Here is a 19,242-nt window from a genome sequence, read left to right as displayed (position 1 = left end):
GTGACCACAATGCGACTAGACCATATTGACCATACTATGAGGGCAACGAAGTAATAAACCACCACCTGACCAAGCCTAGCAAAAGTTAAAATATCCTAACTTACGCTAAGGACTGGGAAGTCCGCCTCTGGCGGCCGACCCAACTAACAAAAAACACAACAAAATTAAACTCTTCCTGACCATTTTCTACAGGATAGGATGAGTGCTACCTCCTACCCCCAAGATTGTATCTGCAGAAATGTATGGCCCTAGCGAGCAGCAGTTCTCATATGTCTTCTTCACATCCCGCAGGTAGTGTGAAGCGAACACAGAGTTGCTTCGCCAAAAGGTGGCGCCCAGGATGTCACTGAGTGCCATGTTCTTTTGAAATGCCACCGAGGTTTCGATGGCCCTCACCTCGTGAGCGTTAACTCTTAACAGTCTAAGATCACCATCTTGACAGGACGAATGAGCCTCCTTGATGGTACTCCTTAAAAAGAACGCCAGTGCGTTCTTCGACATAGGCAAGTCTGGTCTCTTGACAGAACACCACAGATTGTCCGAAGGACCTCGACTCTTTCGTTTTTTCTAAATAAAACTTGAGAGCCCTGACAGGGCACAGGACTCTCTGGTTCTTGCCCAATAATTTCTGCCATCCCCTTGATCTCGAAGCTCTTGGGCCAAGGGTTGGACGGGTTTTCATTCTTGGCTAAGAACGAAGGGCTTAAGGAACATACCGCATTATGTCCCCTAAAGCCTATATGTTTGCTGATGGCTTGAACCTCGCTAACCCTCTTCGCCGTAGCTAGAGCAGTAAGAAAAATAGCCTTTCTGGTCACGTCCTTTAAAGATGCAGAATGTAAAGGTTCGAAAGGACTCGACATCAGGAACTTCAATACTACATCTAAGTTCCATGACGGAATCTTTGGTTGAGCCACTTTAGAGGTTTCAAAAGACCTCAAAAGATCGTGAAGGTCTTTGTTGTTCGACAGATCCAAACCTCTGTGTCTAAAGACCGCTGACAACATACTCTTGTATCCTCTAATAGTTGGGACTGCCAGCTTATCAACTTTCCTCAGATGAAGGAGGAAGTCAGTAATCTGACTCACAGAGGTCGTGGTGGAGGAAATGCCCTTCTTCCTGCACCATCTCCTGAAGACGGCCCACTTTAATTGGTACACTGCAAGAGAGGAAGCTCTCCTTGCATTGGCAATAGCTCTTGCCACTGGTCTTGAAAAACCTCTCGCTCTGGCCAACTTCTCGATAGTCTGAACGCAGTCAGACTCAGAGCGGAGAGGTTTTTGTGGTACCTCTCGAAGTGGGGCTGTTTGAGTAGATACTCTCTCCCGGGCAGGGTCCTTGGGAAGTCCACTAGGAAGGACATGACCTCTGTGAACCAATCGCTCGAAGGCCAAAATGGGGCAATCAGTGTCATCCTTGCTCCCTCTGACGCCGCAAACTTCCTGATAACATCTCCGAAGAGCTTGAATGGGGGAAAGGCGTAAACGTCCATCCACGTCCAATCCCATAGGATGACGTCTATCGCTACTGCTCCCGGATCGAGAACAGAGGAGCAGTATAGAGGAAGCCTCTTCGTCTTCGATGTTGCGAAGAGATCTACCAAGGGACGTCCCCATAGTCTCCACAACTCGTGACATACTTCTAGGTGAAGAGTCCACTCGGTCGTAAGCAGTTACTGCCGTCGACTGCGAAGATCTGCACGGACGTTCTGAACTCCTGCAACGAATCTCGTGAGGATTGTTACGTTCCGTGCCTGTGCCCACAGCAGGATTTCTCTTGCTAACTTGAACAGGGACCGAGAGTGTGTTCCTCCCTGCTTCTTGAGATACGCCAGAGCTGTGGTATTGTCCGAGTTGATCTGGACTCGTTCTTTGAAGAACTGGAGAGCCAACCGAATTGCTTCCAATTCTTTTAGATTTATGTGCCAGGACATCTGTTCCCCTCTCCAGATGCCTGACACTTCTTCCTTTCCCAGTGTTGCTCCCCAACCTGCAGTGGACGCGTCGGAAAACACTAGGTCGGGGCTCAGCTTTACGGGATCGTGCCACCACTTTAGGCGATCCTTGACCGACTGAGAGATGTTCAGAGTCACTTCCAGATCTTCCTTGTTTTTCCAGTTCTCCGCTAGGAAAAACTGGAGCGGTCTGAGGTGCAGTCTCCCCAGGGAAACAAACTTCTCCAGCGAGGAAATGGTCCCCAGCAGACTCATCCATTCCCTCACCGAGCATGTTTCCTTCCCCAAGAAGGCCGACACTTTTTCTAAGCAGTCCTGCTGACGTTCCAGGGATGGAAAAGCTCGAAAAGCCACTGAATCCATCTAAATCCCCAGATACACGATGGACTGTGTAGGGATCAGATGGGACTTTTCGAAATTTACCAGAAGTCCTAGGGCCTTCGTCAATTGCAGCGTCGTATGAAGGTCCTCCAGACACCTCGACTCCGACGAAGATCGAATGAGCCAATCATCCAGGTAAAGTGAGACTCTTATCCTTGAGAGGTGAAGCCATCTCGCCACATTCCTCATGAGAAGCGTAAAAATCATCGGTGCTGTGCTTAGCCCGAAGCAGAGAGCTTTGAATTGAAAGACCTGTCCCTTTAAGACAAACCTCAGGTACTTTCTTGACTGAGGATGGATCGGGACGTGAAAGTATGCATCTTGGAGGTCTAAAGAAACCATCCAGTCGCCTGGTCTTAAGGCGACTAGAACAGACAGATGTTTCCATCTTGAATTTGTCCTTGACAAAAAAATTCAGCCTGCTGACGTCCAGAACAGGCCTCCATCCCCCAGACTGCTTCGGTACCAGGAACAACCTGTTGTAGAAGCCTGGGGATTCTAGTGCTAGAACTTGTTCTACAGCACTCCTCTCGAGCATTTGCTCAAGCAGATCAAACAGAATCTGTTGCTTCGTTGGGTGGTAGGAGGGCGACAGATCTATGGGCTTCGTGCTCAACGGAGGAGTTTTGAGGAATGGGATCTCTTATCCTCTTTCGATGATTTCGAGGGACCAGCTGTCCGTCCCTCTTATTTTCCAGGCTTCTGCAAAGGATAAGAACCTGGCTCCGACAGGCGTCTGAAGGCCCGACGTGTCACTTCTTACCCCTGGATTTGGAAGGGGTTCTGCCTCTAGAGAGACCTCTACTCGAGGAAGCCCCGCCACGAAAGGGCTTCTGCTTCTTGGAAGTCCGAGCAAGAGGAGTTGTAGAATGGGCTGCAGGACGTCTGGAAGACTGAGCTAGGAGGTCTTGGGTCACCTTTTCCTGAAAGGTGACTGCTAGATCTTTTACCATCGACTGTGGGAAGAGATGGCTAGATAGAGGGGCGAACAGCAACTCTGCCCTCTGAGAAGGAGACACCGACTTCGCCGTGAAGTTGCAGTATAAGGCTCTCTTCTTAAAAAGCCCCGTAGAAAAGTGGGAGGCCAGCTCATCAGAGCCATCCCTGACTGCCTTATCCATACAGGCTAAGACGCTGGACAGCTCCTCCAGAGAAAGAGAGTCCGGACTCCGAGACTGCAGGTCCAGGGCTCCCAAACACCAATCTAAGAAGTTAAAGACCTCCATCGTCCTAAACAGCCCTGAAAGCGTCCAGGAAACCTTTGCAGAGGGCAGGAGACCTCCTAAGAGCATCAATCAGGCTGGCAAAGTCCCCCTGGAAAGAGGAAGGAACTCTCAAACCAGCTTTCTCTCCTGTCTCGTACCAAATGCCCGTCCTTCCGCTCAACCTCGCTGGAGGCAGGGCAAATGAAGTCTTGCCTAGGGCCTTTCTGGAGTCCATCCAGTCATGGATTCTCTTGAAAGCTCTCCTTGTAGACAGAGACGTGGCCATCTTGATAAATCCTGGCGCTTTCCTTGTCTTTGACGAAGCCAACTGCGAAGGAGGAGAGCAAGGGGCAGAAGGCTGAAACTTGTTGCCAAACAAATCCCTCAAAAGGCGGGCCAAAACCATGTAGTCCGATGAGGACGACGAAGCAGGTTCCTCTTCATCCGCAGGCTGCGACTCACCCGAAGACTCTCCCTCATCCACGGGAGCAACAGAAGAGTCCTTAAAAGACCGTGAAGAATTAAGCCTTGAGGCCCCGCGCGCAAAAGGTGTCTCCTATCCGACGAAGGGTCCGTAGAACAAGGCCGGGGATCCTTGACGGTATACTCTGAAACTTTCCGATGATCAGCGAAAGGGGCGTCCTGCCGAGCATCCTGAAGAGCGTCTTGGTGAGTATCTCGACGAGCATCCTGAAAAGCGTCCTGACAGGACGCAGTAGCAACAGAAGCGTCATAGCGAGCAGCCTGAGTGGCGTCCTGGTGAGGAGCACGCCGAGCGTCACGAAGAAGAGCGCAAGGAGCGTCATGGCAAGAAGTACGGCGATTGTCGCCAAGACGAGCCTTACGGTCTAGAGAGCGTCCTGCATGACGCTCATCGACACTTCTAGATAAGTGCAGAGGAGGTAAACAAGATCTAGAAGGCGACGAAGCAGAAGGGGGCGACGAACGAGAAGAAGGAGGGGGGGACTGCCTGGACCTCTTGATAGGCAGCCTCGAATCCTTCCTGCGGCGACGAGGCTCTGCCTCCCTCTTGGCAAGAAACGAGGCCAACTGCTGCTGCATATCCAGGAGAATCTTCTTAGAAAGAGAAGATTCCCGATCAGGAGAAGGGCTGATCCTGTGAGAAGACGAGGGGCAAGGGGACGCCTTCTTCTTTCTCACAAGAACAACCTTAGAGTGACCGGAGCGCTCAAAAGCATCATCCTCCGATGACGTCCTGGTCATCTTCTGCGGTGGAAAGGCGTCAAAACATTCAGGCAACGACTGCAACCCAGGTCGAGAAAGAGGACGTGAGGCGTCCTCTTCTCTAAAGCTTCTCTTGAGAGGGCGAGAGTCCTTCCGAGAGCTCCAACCCCTGCGCGGGGAGGACGCCTCGGAGGACAAGAAGCAATCCTTAAGGATTCGTGCCCGTGCACGATCCTTGGCAGCCTGGGAAGCGTCATCAGGTTCTGCCGAAGGGACACCAGATCGGTGAGGAGTCCCCGTAACCCTCTTTCGGCTTTCGACTTGCCCACTCCCTTTGTCCTGGGAGTCCGACAGAGGTCTAGACCTAGAGGCATTATAGGGCCGATCTGACGCCCCCTCCACAACACTAGGGGCACTAACACCATCACCACACTTCACAACACTAGATTGGAGAGCGAGCACTTTAGATTCCAAGTTACGGATGGACTCCATAATAACAGAAAGGGCATTACCTTCCGCAGACACAACCTCAGGGCCCGAAGGCAACACCACAGGGTTAGGTAAAACAAAGTCTACAGAAGGGTTAGCAGATGACATATCACTACCCTGACTTCTGCTCACTGATGCACTCCTGGAGGAAGACCTCCTAATTCTATCACGTTCTAACTTGTGTACATACGAATCATACGTCATCCATTCGGAATCAGGCAAACTCTCACACTCCTTACATCGATCATCCAACAAACAAACATGCCCCCTACACCTCGTGCATACCGAGTGAGAATCTACCGAAGCTTTCGGTAGCCTCACCTTACATCCTTGCACACCACACACTCTGAAACTAGCAGAACTAGATCCAGACATCTTATCCAAAGAACAGTCAAAGCCAAATTCAAATCAATCCACGATAGCGTATGCCTGGCCACAAATCCAAGTCAATAAACCAAAAGACAATCAGAATACTTGAGCGGCAATGAACTTTACAAAATCCTAAGACGGAGGTACTGAAAACAGGTGTTGACAGTACCGGCAACAGAGAAAATCTGAATAGAAAATGGGAATGGTTCCTGATACCCGCCTCCCAGTGGCGGGAATGGGTACTAACCACCTGACCTCCCACTGCATGTGTCGTAAGTTTTGAAATTCTGTCGGACTTCGGAGAATACAGCTATATATATATATCTGACAGGTAAGTTTCATGAACAAAAAGACATTTTTACAAGAAATCTATTTAATTTCTTCGTCCTGGCTGACGCACATGAAACGTGCAACCAACACTAGTACTAATTTAGAAAACTGAAGACACACTGTAAGGCCTGTTGTTCAAAGTTAAGAATTTAAATTAATTTTTGGGTAGTTTACAGCTTTGCGGGCAGTTTCCCGGGCCGCGCAACACCTTTTGCCCGGCCCATAATCCCTCCGCCAAGGTAAGTAGTTCCACCCAAAACAGCTGACGACCTCATAACCTTAGTCTCTCCTGGCTTCCCAACATGGCTGTGTCCGCGTCTTATCCTGGACATCTTCAATTTGCCACCGCCAATCCAGTCACGCATCTAGATTTAGGGAAATTGTGTAGTGATGAGAGTGAATTGTTTGTGTTTCTCATGAAAAGTAGCCAGAATTCTCCAACAATTCCGATTTAGAGTAAATCGCCAACAATTCCGACTTAAAGAGTAAAGTACATGTTTATTTTTTTGTTATTGATGCAGTCTTTTCTTGCCAGAACATACAAGCTTGCCAAGAATCATTAAAAATGTGGATAAGGCGCACAGCGCCATTCCACCACACCGAAACTAATTCACGGTACGAGATTTTTTTTTTTTTTTTTTTGTCGTTGCGATGCCGTTTTTTCTTGCCAGAACATATGAGCTTGCCAAGAATCATTAAAAATGTGGATAAGGCATGCAGAGCCATTCCACCACATCGAAACTAATTCACAGTAAGTTTTTTTTTTTATGCCGTTTTTTCTTGCCAGAACATAAGAGCTTCCAAAGAATCATTAAAAATGTGGATAAGGTGCGCACGCCATTCCACCACACTAAAACTAATTCACGGTACTTTTTTTTTGTCAATGCCGTTTTTTCTTGCCAGAACATACCGTTTCTATTAAGATTTCAGCTCTACATGTTTGTTGTTGCCATTTTGGTCGGGCGTTCTTCCGCCGATTGTGTTATTCGGACCTACCAGCATCTAGTGGTAGGGTGGGCCCGGGAAACTGTCAATTTTTGATTGAATATGACCTTCACTTAAATCCACAGAAATGGTTAGGCTATAATGGAGCATTTCCAAGTCTAACAATAATACGGGCGAAGAGAAAAAATTTGTAATCTGAATTAGTGTATGACCGATGGCATAGGCCAGTTAGTATTATCATTTTTCTTTACTACCACAACTTGATATTGGGGTTTATATGCAGTGCTCATCTGTCCCCTTACTACTATTGTACTTAGGCTAATGCAAAACTCAAAACTAAAACTTATAGCAAATTTTGTTACCAAGATTTTTACTATCTTGATTTATATTTTAACATTCACTCTTGAGGGGATGGTACTCATTACAGCAGTCATGGGGGTGGCTCAGGTATCAGTACAATAAAAAAAAAAAAAAGTGGATATTGTCACTGCGCTGGGAAAATAATTACAGTACTTATTCTCACAGTACACTTTTTTCAACCTTTGGCGTACAGGTGTTGCCATTTGTGCAGTGAAAATAAATTCGAAACAAGTTTACCTTCTGAAAGGGTTACTTGAATTTAATATATGCTAATTATTCTCACTGCATGTTTTTTTGCCATTGCATTTTCTAAATATCCACTCTGTAAAACACACACACTACACCATGTGAGTAGGCGGAGTTTGCCTTTAAAATGGGTCCCTTGCTTGATTTTATTCCTCTTTGTTTGAGTTCAGTATCTACCAAAGCACATGTTTATTCTTCTTGGAGATCTTGAAGGTTTTGTGCCCGTAGAACAGATCAGAAGTATTGGACTTTTGAGACCGAGGACGTTTGCGTTGCTGTAGCTTTGCTGTCATGGGCGCCCCCAGCATATTTTCCAAGAGGGGGCAAATTTTATATTGTGTATATATATATATACATACATATACATATATACGTATATAAAATAAATATGTATATATATACTATATATTATATATATAAATAATATATATTTATATATGTAACTCTATGCAGTGGAACTGCGATGCCAATAATTTAAGTGAAGCAAGATGTGATAAAGAAAAAATACAGAAAGTTACATTTTTTTTAATAGGGTAGAATATCACGACAGGGCAACCCTCATCACGGTGGACGGGTCTTATTCACTCGATATTTAATTGGTGAAACATGAATAGTACAATTGCAACTCTAAGCATACCATTTAAAAGACTGAAGTTTCGTCAACATATTGTGATATATGAAAGCCCCATACGAACTAAAATAAGCATGTGAGCTCTTCGTAAAATATGTTTTCAAGGCAGTTTTGAAATCCAATATGGCGGCTACGTTTTGCATGGACGGTTCTCATCAGTGACGGCCACCATCTTTCCCCAGCCTTCCCAGCACTCATTTGAACAATGTTAGCATATGTATGTAACGTTTATTGATCTTACTCAAGATTGCAGTTGTAATCAGCACAATAAAACAACATTTTGTTGCCTATATTAGTGAAAGTATGAAACTTGTTATTCCCGGGGTTATGGTTTGAACTGAATTCATTCTTACCTTGTAATCGGCGGTTTTTATCCTTACTGCCATCACAACTGAAACTCCACAGTGCTTATTTGATTGTTATTATACACATTTTGGTCTCAGTTCACTCCACATTGCACTTTAAACCCGTAGCTGTTCCTGGTTTCTAAGCGCGCGCACCATAAACACAATTACGAACAGCAGACGACGACAGACGACGAAACTGCAAAGTTTTATTCCCTAAACTGTTTACTTTACTCGTTATTTAGTTTAAATTTACTTTATTTAAAAATTTTGATTTAATTCATGTATATTATCCCTTTTTTGCAACCAAATTACCCCGAAAAATTACAGATATTTCTAAAGTGGATAAAATCAAATGTTTCTAACGTTTTCGTACATCTGGCTGCCGAAAACCATAGAGGAACGAATACGGAAAAGTGCAGAGGAACAACTACGTTTTTTTTTTTTTTTTTGCTTTTTTGTTTTTGCTAGCACTTTTCATTGATTTCAGTCTTTATTAGTATTTTGAATTTCTTTAATAATCGTATGCCAGAAATAAATATAACCTTTAATGTTTGCATGCTAAGAATGGCAAAATCATCGTTGCCACATTAGTGGAGGCTTCACACATACCCCGTTCCATTATTATAAACTGTTTCCATGAATTCTAGTTGTCATAGTAATGCAATAATGATAAAATTGCTTTAATATTTATGTATATATACTTCCAATACAGCCTAATTTCACCAATTTCAACGTTTTGTGTGTAGTCTTTAATACCCAGTTTGGAGGGTCAAAACACATACCGAATGCAACAGAGATTAGAGAGCGAGATTAGATAGAGAGAGCGAGAGAGAGAGATGAGATTGGAGAGAGAGAGAGAGAGAGAAAAGGAAGGTCGGAGGAAACGAAAAGAAGAAAAGGGATGGCGGTGGAGGGGGGGTGGGGGGTGGGGAGAGGGTAGGTGGAGCTTTATTCACGTGTTCGTATCCATTTCTGCATAATGGAGTTTTTGTCTCTTGGTACAAGGACAAGTGTCGTTATTCTTTACGATTAGTGATTCACGATACCCTTATAAATTACGGCACTGGGTGTAATGCACTATAGCAAAATCTCGTTCTGTTACGAGTGTTCGTTACAGAAATAGGTATTGCCCAAAAACGTGCTTGCACTGTCTCTGAAACCCATAGTAGACATGCTGCTTAGTTGTCAATCAAGTTTTTATAACCAAGTATTTTTTACAAGCTAGCTATTGAATAAATTTGTATTTTTCTCAGTCAAAACATATGCCCCTCAATGCTAACTTTCCTCTTTTAACGACTTTCTGGTCATTGCAAATTCGGCCCCATAATTTCTTATGGTGCGAAAACAGACAGAGGCCCATGGACCGAAAACGATTGCGTCACACTACGGCGATAATCCAGCAGTAAAACATCTTCATATATCCAAAAAGTAAATAATAAAGATAGGCTATATATGCGCATTACGATTATAACAATTACATGTATAGCTGATAACAATCTGCATGAATAACTGGTAAACTGTTCTGCAATGACAGTTGAGTATAGCAATTATTTACAATAGGTACGAAAGTCAAGATGTCGTGACGTCATAATACAGAACTTAAAAGAACGTTCTAATTCAGAAAAATAATTACTTAAATTTGAGTCAGTGTCGAGTTACTATTTCAATAACGAATATTTTCAAATTAATCATCATAAATATGTAAAATATTGATGTTTTACTACTTATTTAAAAATTAGCTAAGAGCAGGCTTCTCATCATCTTCTACCAAAACAGCTGTTTACTCCTGGCTTGTTGTTGGTGAGAAATCGTGTTTCGATTGTTGTGATAAAAGTGCTCCAGCGTCTATGGGTACAAGTGGTGTGCGGATTTATCACAGGAAATGGAAAGTTTGTTGACACAAGCGACTCCGTAAACATCGAGATGGCGTCAATCTTCGAAACATTTTTAGTTGTAAGTAAAAATTTCTAAAGCGTTTTGGTGAGATTTCCACTGCCGTGGGCGCCATTTTCAGTACCCTCTGTTTAAATCTTAAAATTTGGCCTTAATTTCTAACTTTGGAGAAAATACTTACTTCGAAAGGAGAGTAGAGGTCTTTAGCTCCGTTTCTCACCAACAACAAGTCGCGACTGATGCCCATCTCGGGTGTCAGGACGCGTTATAATGTACTTTTTCGAAGGGTGGCTAGCGTTGATTATAGGTGGCCTGCTTGGCCTGCTGTGATATTCTACCCTAGTTCCATATACTGTTCAGCTGAATTCAAATATTTCTGGAAAGAACAATGCAGTTATGTAAGTACTGTATACAAATAGCTATTATACAAGAAATAATGGTAACTTCAATTTACTAAAACTGAAAAAATATAAAAGTGGAAGGAACCATCACCGTCGCCCTACCCAATAACCGACAACCACCTATTCCTCCCTCCCTTCTTCACCGTCTCACTCAGCCAGTGGTGAGAGTAGTGTTGAAATTATTTTCACTGCACGGTGACAATATCCACTTCATAAAAATATATAACCATTAGCCTAAGCATAGTATCTAATGGTTTAATCAATTTTTTTTCTAAGTGGTAAAACAGTATGTAGGTTCAGTTGGGATAGGATACAATCCTGACTTCACATTACCTAGTACTATAGATGATTTACTGCACCATAGGTGGGTAGCTCACAATGGGTAGAACAGCTCCCTATGACAGGTTAGGTCAAGTTGCTCTCCCAAACACCATAAACTGATTTCCGACTGCGATTCTCCTTCATTTTTGGAATTGAGAATTTCTTTCTCGAAATTCTGTATTGAAATTATCGGTATACTACCTATTCATGTTTTCTAATTATAGCTAGTACCTACCTACTATACTCTGTTTTTTTTCATCTGTCCATCCGGCTGTGGGGTTTTTGTATGGTAACACTGCGTCCCGGGCTTTAAATAGTTACGCTACGTGTAAGTTTTAGGTAAATAAAAGGATATTTGGGTGTACATTTGCAACTGAAAAGTGTTTTAATAATTTACTGTATGCGAATTACACCATTAATATTCGAAATAGGTTATTGTTATTATTGTTGAATGTAAGCTCCCTTTTCGGGGTGGCGAATGGAACAGCCAGACGCAGTGGCGGGAAAATTGCTTCTCTCGCTGTTCACTACGGCAAGATGTCAACGTATTACTTCATTATACGTAAGTATATCAGTATGTACTGTTAATTTTTATAAAGTGCGTTTCAGCCAGATACGATATGACGTAACTTGGTTTAGCATCTGTTTGATGGAATTTGCGTCTGGCTGTTCCATTCGCCACCCCGAAAAGGCATCTTACATTCGACAATAATAACAATATTCTATTTCGAATATTAACGGTGTAATTCGCATACAGTAAATTATTAAAACACTTTTCAGTTGCAAATGTACAACCAGATATCCTTTATTTACCTAAAACTTACACAGCGTAACTATTTCAAGCCCGGGACGCAGTGTTACCATACAAAAACACCACTGGCGGATGGACAGATGAAAAAAAACAGAGTATAGCTAGGTACTACCTAGGTACTCGCTTCACTTTAGGGATGCTTAGGCCTACAGCACAATTCACCACCGTTGGCAGTTAGCTCAAGGCTGGTTGTTTTCCCCACTCAAATTCCAAAATTTTACAAATAACCCCTAAATGTTAAATACAATGTATGAAAAAAAAAGGGGGGGGGGGTTTGCAACAATAGGCTACTACCTATGGTCAGTCTAAATAGCAGGAAAATTTGGTAAGTGATTGCATCAGGCTTTATTTTGTCACATTAATAATATGCTCGTCTTTTAACAATATGGTAGTCAAAGGCCAATTTCAGCTTTGATCTTAACTGCGATTCATTTTAGTATCCAATTTCCGACTCAACTGCCGAAGACTGATTGGGTCAAGTCATGAAATTCCGGTTTACAATGTAAACAGCCGTAATAGGTACCTCAAGCTACTGCTAGGTCTGAATTGGGAACTAGCCCCGGCAAGATATAACAAATACACGGTTTCAAAACCTTCGCAGCAGTAGCAATTCACAGTATGCGTCCATTTCTTAATCACCTAAGAATGACCCAAGGGGTCCGTGCATCAATAAAGCGGTGTGCGACAAAACGGAGGCTATTTCGTCTGCTGCAATGGAGAGCGACGACACCCCCAACAAACATCTAGGCTACTCACCACCGTCACTCTTTTCTCTCCTCTTTACCTTTCTGTGCACTTGCTTGGCGTAAAAAATAAGACGCTTTCAATTCTCGCAACATACCTTTTATACACCATTATCATCAGATGAACTTTTAAAGCCCATTCGCGATAAACACCTCTATTCCACTGCAGCGAACGATATACCTTCTTATTTCTCACAGAGCGAACAGTTGACTGACGAAAACAGATGGGAATTAAACCGATGACAATATTATGCAGTCTTTTAAAAATGTCTTTTTTCTGCCTCGTTTACAAGAAAGCGGCGATATTTCTCTATGCAGTCTTAAACTAGTTGTAAATTACTCTGTTTAATATCAAATTGCATGAAGAAATAAGCTACTCAAGATTAAAATAAAAAAAATAATTCCTCTTATATATGATTGGAACGAGATGCTCGGTGGATCTGTGTCGGACGTAGGACAGGTAAGTACGAACGAATACATATGACCTAAACCGTACACATGAATGCGCTACTGCCCAAATACACTTACCCCTAATCTAGATACTCCACGTGCTTGGTACCAGTGCATCCTATTCTCAGAGTAAATGCGCCATTCCAGATTATTCAAATACAATCTCTATAACTGTTATTGGACTTTGTTCACTGCTAGTTAAAGTCAACCATATAGTGCAGACGAATGACGATTGTTTCTGAATTTTATTTGTCAAACCTTGCAACATCTTGTGTTATGGATTTTGCTTTGGCGAAATACATTTCGTACTCTACTCATTATTCTGATTACTGGTTATGTTCTTGATTTTCGGGCACATTCGTAAAGCATTCCGCAAGGCCTCCACTCCGATAAAAGAAGAAAAACCCTACAGGACCACACCTCGAAAGGCAATTCATGTCAGTCTGTAAGCATCATTAATAGTCTTTGTTCTCAATTTCACTAAATATGAATGTTAAATTTATCTAAGTCGCAGAAACTATCTCGGAACCAGTTTTCTAAATAATCTGAATTATTGATCCAAAGTCCATTTTTTTTATATATATAACTGAACACCCCAAAGTACCTCGAACGCTGAGGGTCGAACATTCGCCTTCATCCCATGTAAAATTAAAGTTTATTTTCAACCACTCAGAATCAAAATACATGATTAATTTTGTTTCCAATCCTCTGACCTTCCGAATCTAAATGATTTGTCTCAATCGCCGCATGATTTATGTCAGACGTGAAATATATTGCATTTTATCCATAGAGTCACATTCCCTTGTTCTGTGATTCGTTGAACATTCTCTCTCTCTCTCTCTCTCTCAACATTTTTGTTCAGAGCTTTTAACGATGGCTGTGTCACATTATTTACAACCACTCTTCCCCCACTCACCAACACCACCCTACCTTACCAAACGAACTATCTCATAACAACTGGGTCATATTTCAGAACGTGATCCAGGATAATCCTTAGCAACGGCTTTATCAAAAGTATTTAAACTCTTGTTCACGTTGTTCTCAATATTCTCGACATTCTGCAAATAGTAGTTTCCTGCAATAAGCCTCACGAGATCATCCTTTCATTCTTCACTCAGTGCATTATGATTATACCAGTAAATCTGCTGTCAACCATCTGAATTCCTTCCAAAGACTCAGCTAATATATATATATTATATATATATATATATATATATATATATATATATATATATATATATGTATATATATATATTTATATATATAGTTTTTATTTCTTCACAGACTGATGATGCACCGTGTTGTGTGTGCGAAACGTTTCTGATAATAAATTATGACCTTGTACTAAGATGTATATATCATGTAACCTCCTGAAATACTTGCTATATATATATATATATATATATATATATATATATATATATATATATATATTTAAAACATAGCTTATTATCTGCAGATCAGCAATCTGAAGCACTCTCCTTCCTCTTTGCAAATCAAGTTTAGTTTTATATATGACTAACTTGAACATGAAGTATATGAAACGTAGTGCTATGTATAAATAAAGGTTTTGCCAAGGGTCGTGTTAGACCGAAAGTTCTCTCGCCTTTCATTTTCCTCTGTGGCAAAACCTTTAGTTTTATATATCAGGACCATTGCATTTCTTGTTTTCCAATGTCCTGTAATTACTCTCTTACGTGAAAAGCAGATAAACAGTTGCCTTAATTAATTGCGTTATGCCAGCACAACTCTTGCTCAGAGAGCAGCCCATAAATATGTTAGGAGGGTGCCGAGACCCACTTTAACATGCATTGTGGGGCGAATAGTAGGTAGTAGCATACTAGTTACAGCCGTGATCTGTCACCCATGGGGTTTAAATACCGCATGGTGGCGACACAAGTGAGGTATGGGCACATGGCTGTGAAAGCGAGCATATGTGAGAGGCTACTGAACCTCATGGTTCAGTCTGGATTAGGAATTGAAGCTAGACAGCATACAGGCTGCCCTTACCCTAAAGAGATAGTGAATAGAGGAACGTACACTAGGATTCATTTATCATGGTTGTTTGAAGCAGATGCATAGTAAATGTGGTTATTTTTTTTTTTCCACAATAGGATGGGTGATATTTCCACAACTTTGTGGGATGCCGACTTGGTTGTATGTTAGAATAAAATTACATACGTTAAGAATGTAATATGATATATCCATAGCTACAGGATACAAATAGCATAACTTTCCCCCACTCTCATCAAGTAAAATACGTATTTTTCAGGAAGAATAAATGTGACATATATTTTGAATTTAGCACATAAATGAAGGGAGCTCCCTAAAAGTTACAATTGAACAGAGACTACTATAACGTTAATACCGAAGTTAGATGAGACTGGTTATATTCAAAACGCCGATCTCATCTTCCCCCCTGCCTCACTTGAAAGGATTTGTAATAGCAACCTTTTCATCTCCCCAAGTTTTGTTATAGATTGACTAACTTTCGCAACAGGTTATTTCATAAAACAAGATATTAACAGTTATTCGATCAGTTTATCTATCCCTTGGGTCATAAAACTTTGAATCTCACATTGAAAAGGGAAATTAAATAGGTTTCACCCACTGAAGTCAACTTTTCTAACAAAGCAATAGAAGTCAGAATTTTATTGGGGAATAACCTCTTTGCTAGTGTTTGTTTTTAATGCCCTGTCAAGAACAGTTACGCTCAAAGTCTCTAGAGCCTGAAACCTCGAGTTTTCAAGGCCTACGGTACTATCACATAATCTGTTGTGTTTAGGCGCTTGTGTGGCTTCTGTCATTCACGTTGCGGCTTTCATCTCGCCCCTTTAAAGTGTATATTTCTTTACTAAGAATTGTTTGTAATATTATCGTAGGATGCATTGGTTGCCAGAAGAAGCCACCTATGTGTAAATAGGCATCGATCTTGCACGGAGGAATTTCTAAAAGTTAAAACATAAGTCTTTCAGTGGATTATTGTATAGTGGAATGTAGTAACGGCTGTCTTTCCAGCATATATTACATCATACTTTATATGACTATTCTGAGGTTCGACAAGGTGCGCGTCGGCTACATAGCTTCTTTAGTGGGAAATTGCATGGTAGTTTCATTATTTTCCTTTAAATTCTAACTTTCCATGTCTACAGAAATTCTAGTCGTTTAGGGAAGGACAGTTTATGAAATTCGAAAATTGAGAATACCACGTTTTTATATATGTCTTTTATTTAAACATTATTTTTCGCGTTTCTTATCTTAGTGAAGGATTATAATAATTTCTTTCTGACAATAGTTATGCCGAGGAAAATGATTTAGATCACGTGCCTTTCAGCTAACAGATGTTTCCATGAGTTACTCTTACGAACAAATTAACTATCCCACTGTGATATATATATATATATTATATAATATTAAATATGTGATATATATATATATATATATCTATATATATATATATATATATATATATATATATATATATATATATATATATACATATATATATATATGACGGTACTGTTCTGTTACAACAGAATTCCATCTAATAAAAGGAGCCCATAAAAACACCAAAATATAGAGAGAAAAGTACTATATTTCAGAGACTGCTGTCTCTCTCTTCAGGTATATGAATGAGAAAGGTTTACAGAAAAGGTGGTATTTATACCAAGAGATCCTTCCACAGGTAAGCCAATTTAGGTCACCCCCGCTGATAATCTTCCTTTAATCTTCTTCAGCGTTGGTTGAATGAAAACTTCGTCGATCACATCTGAAATCCACGCTCCTTTTGAAATGTTCATTACCTGCCTCTCTTTTATTAAGGCCGATTCCATCATTTGACTCTTGTACCGGCAGTTGCTGCTATAAATTATATGTGACAAATTCCAGTTTATTCTATGGTTATGTTCATTTATATGGTTGAAAATAGCTGAGTTCTGTTGTCCATACCTAACTGACCGTTTGTGTTGTATTAATCTCTGGGGAAGTGATTTTCCTGTAAATCCGATATAAGATTGGTCACAGTCCTGGCATGGGATCTCGTAAACCCCAGTGTCCTTGGGCGATGTCTTTTGTTGGACATTAATCAGGGATTTAGCTAAGGTGTTCGGGTAAGTAAATGCAAAAGGGTTAGATTTTCCAAGGGTCTGAGTCACCTTTGTAATCGTGTCCAGGTGGGGAATTTTTATTTTGTTGTTGGGTGTATCTCTGGTCTTGTCTTTCGGGGGTCGGTATAAAATTACGTTTGCTTTGTGAATTGCTTTCTCAATTATATGGTCAGGATACTTTAAAGACGAAAGTTGCTTACGAATTAGTTCGAATTCTTTTTCCAGGAAATCTGGGGAACAAATTCGTAAGGCTCTTAAGAACAGATTGCTGGCTACACCTATCTTGATAGCAATGTCATGATAGCTAAAGTAGTGAATGTATGAAAGTAAGAACGTTGGTTTTCTGTATATGGTAAATTTGTATTCTGTCGTGTCTCTGATTATTAAAACATCAAGAAAAGGAATTTTGTTGTCTGTTTCCCATTCAACTTTAAATTTGATGCTGGGCACTAATGCGTTTAATTTTGAAAGGAATTCATTAAAATTGCCCCACCTATTATCCCAAAATGTTAGAATATCATCAACATATCTCATCCAAAGCATGTTTTGGGGTTTTATTGCATTTATTACTGTAGTTTCAAAGTATTCCATGTACAGATTAGCTAAAACAGGGCTTAAAGTACTACCCATACTACACCCGAATTTTTGCTTGTAGAATGATTCCCCGAATGAAAATACGTTATTAGATGCACATAATTCAACTAACTTTATTATTTTGTCAAGCGCCAAAGGGAAATGATCTGAATAGGGGGATAATTTTTCCCTCAAAAACTGAAGAACGTCCTGTACTGGTACTTTTGTGAATAGGGAATCTACATCAAGGCTTAAAAGTTTTATGTTGTGAAGTGGTATTTGTGCTTCTCTGAATTTGTGACAAATATTTTCCGAATGTTTAATGTGACTGGGAGAAAAAGTGCCTAAAAAAGGGGAAAGGAGGCCAGCTAACCATTTAGAAATTTTGTAATTGAAAGCTCCGGCACATGAAACGATTGGTCTGAATGGAAGATTGTCTTTGTGAGTTTTGGGAAGGCCCTAAAAGTAGGGGAGTTTAGGATTAATTACTTTAAATTTCTCTAATAGTTCAATACTCTTTTTGTCTTTTTCATTCGGAGAATCATTCTACAAGCAAAAATTCGGGTGTAGTATGGGTAGTACTTTAAGCCCTGTTTTAGCCAATCTGTACATGGAATACTTTGAAACTACAGCAATAAATGCAATAAAACCCCAAAACATGCTTTGGATGAGATATGTTGATGATATTCTAACATTTTGGGATAATAGGTGGGGCAATTTTAATGAATTCCTTTCAAAATTAAACGCATTAGTGCCCAGCATCAAATTTAAAGTTGAATGGGAAACAGACAACAAAATTCCTTTTCTTGATGTTTTAATAATCAGAGACACGACAGAATACAAATTTACCATATACAGAAAACCAACGTTCTCACTTTCATACATTCACTACTTTAGCTATCATGACATTGCTATCAAGATAGGTGTAGCCAGCAATCTGTTCTTAAGAGCCTTACGAATTTGTTCCCCAGATTTCCTGGAAAAAGAATTCGAACTAATTCGTAAGCAACTTTCGTCTTTAAAGTATCCTGACCATATAATTGAGAAAGCAATTCACAAAGCAAACGTAATTTTCTACCGACCCCCGAAAGACAAGACCAGAGATACACCCAACAACAAAATAAAAATTCCCCACCTGGACACGATTACAAAGGTGACTCAGACCCTTGGAAAATCTAACCCTTTTGCATTTACTTACCCGAACACCTTAGCTAAATCCCTGATTAACGTCCAACAAAAGACATCGCCCAAGGACACTGGGGTTTACGAGATCCCATGCCAGGACTGTGACCAATCTTATATCGGATTTACAGGAAAATCACTTCCCCAGAGATTAATACAACACAAACGGTCAGTTAGGTATGGACAAATTTTACATTTGATGTTGTTTTCCTTGGGGCTATTTTTCATTGACATTACTTTTAGTGTGTTACTATTGGGAAAAAAACGATGTTGACATTAAAAGATTTTAACAATGATTTTATGGTTTCAAAACCACTAAA

General features: G+C 40.9%; 1 protein-coding gene across 2 annotated transcripts in view; it reads right to left on the bottom strand.

Moving 5' to 3' along the window:
* The window catches only part of LOC135220600 (E3 ubiquitin-protein ligase HECTD1-like), a 294,889-nt gene extending 282,039 nt beyond the window's left edge, over positions 1-12,850 (bottom strand). For both annotated transcript variants that reach the window (XM_064257882.1, XM_064257881.1), the window contains exon 1: positions 12,710-12,850. The gene's annotated coding sequence lies outside the window, so the exon portion shown is untranslated. The remainder of the gene's footprint in view (positions 1-12,709) is intronic.
* Positions 12,851-19,242: the final 6,392 nt, after the last annotated feature.

Source organism: Macrobrachium nipponense, chromosome 2 (genome assembly GCF_015104395.2).
Source record: "Macrobrachium nipponense isolate FS-2020 chromosome 2, ASM1510439v2, whole genome shotgun sequence".
NCBI classification, from domain to species: domain Eukaryota; kingdom Metazoa; phylum Arthropoda; class Malacostraca; order Decapoda; family Palaemonidae; genus Macrobrachium; species Macrobrachium nipponense.
This window is presented reverse-complemented; position numbering and strand designations above follow the sequence as displayed.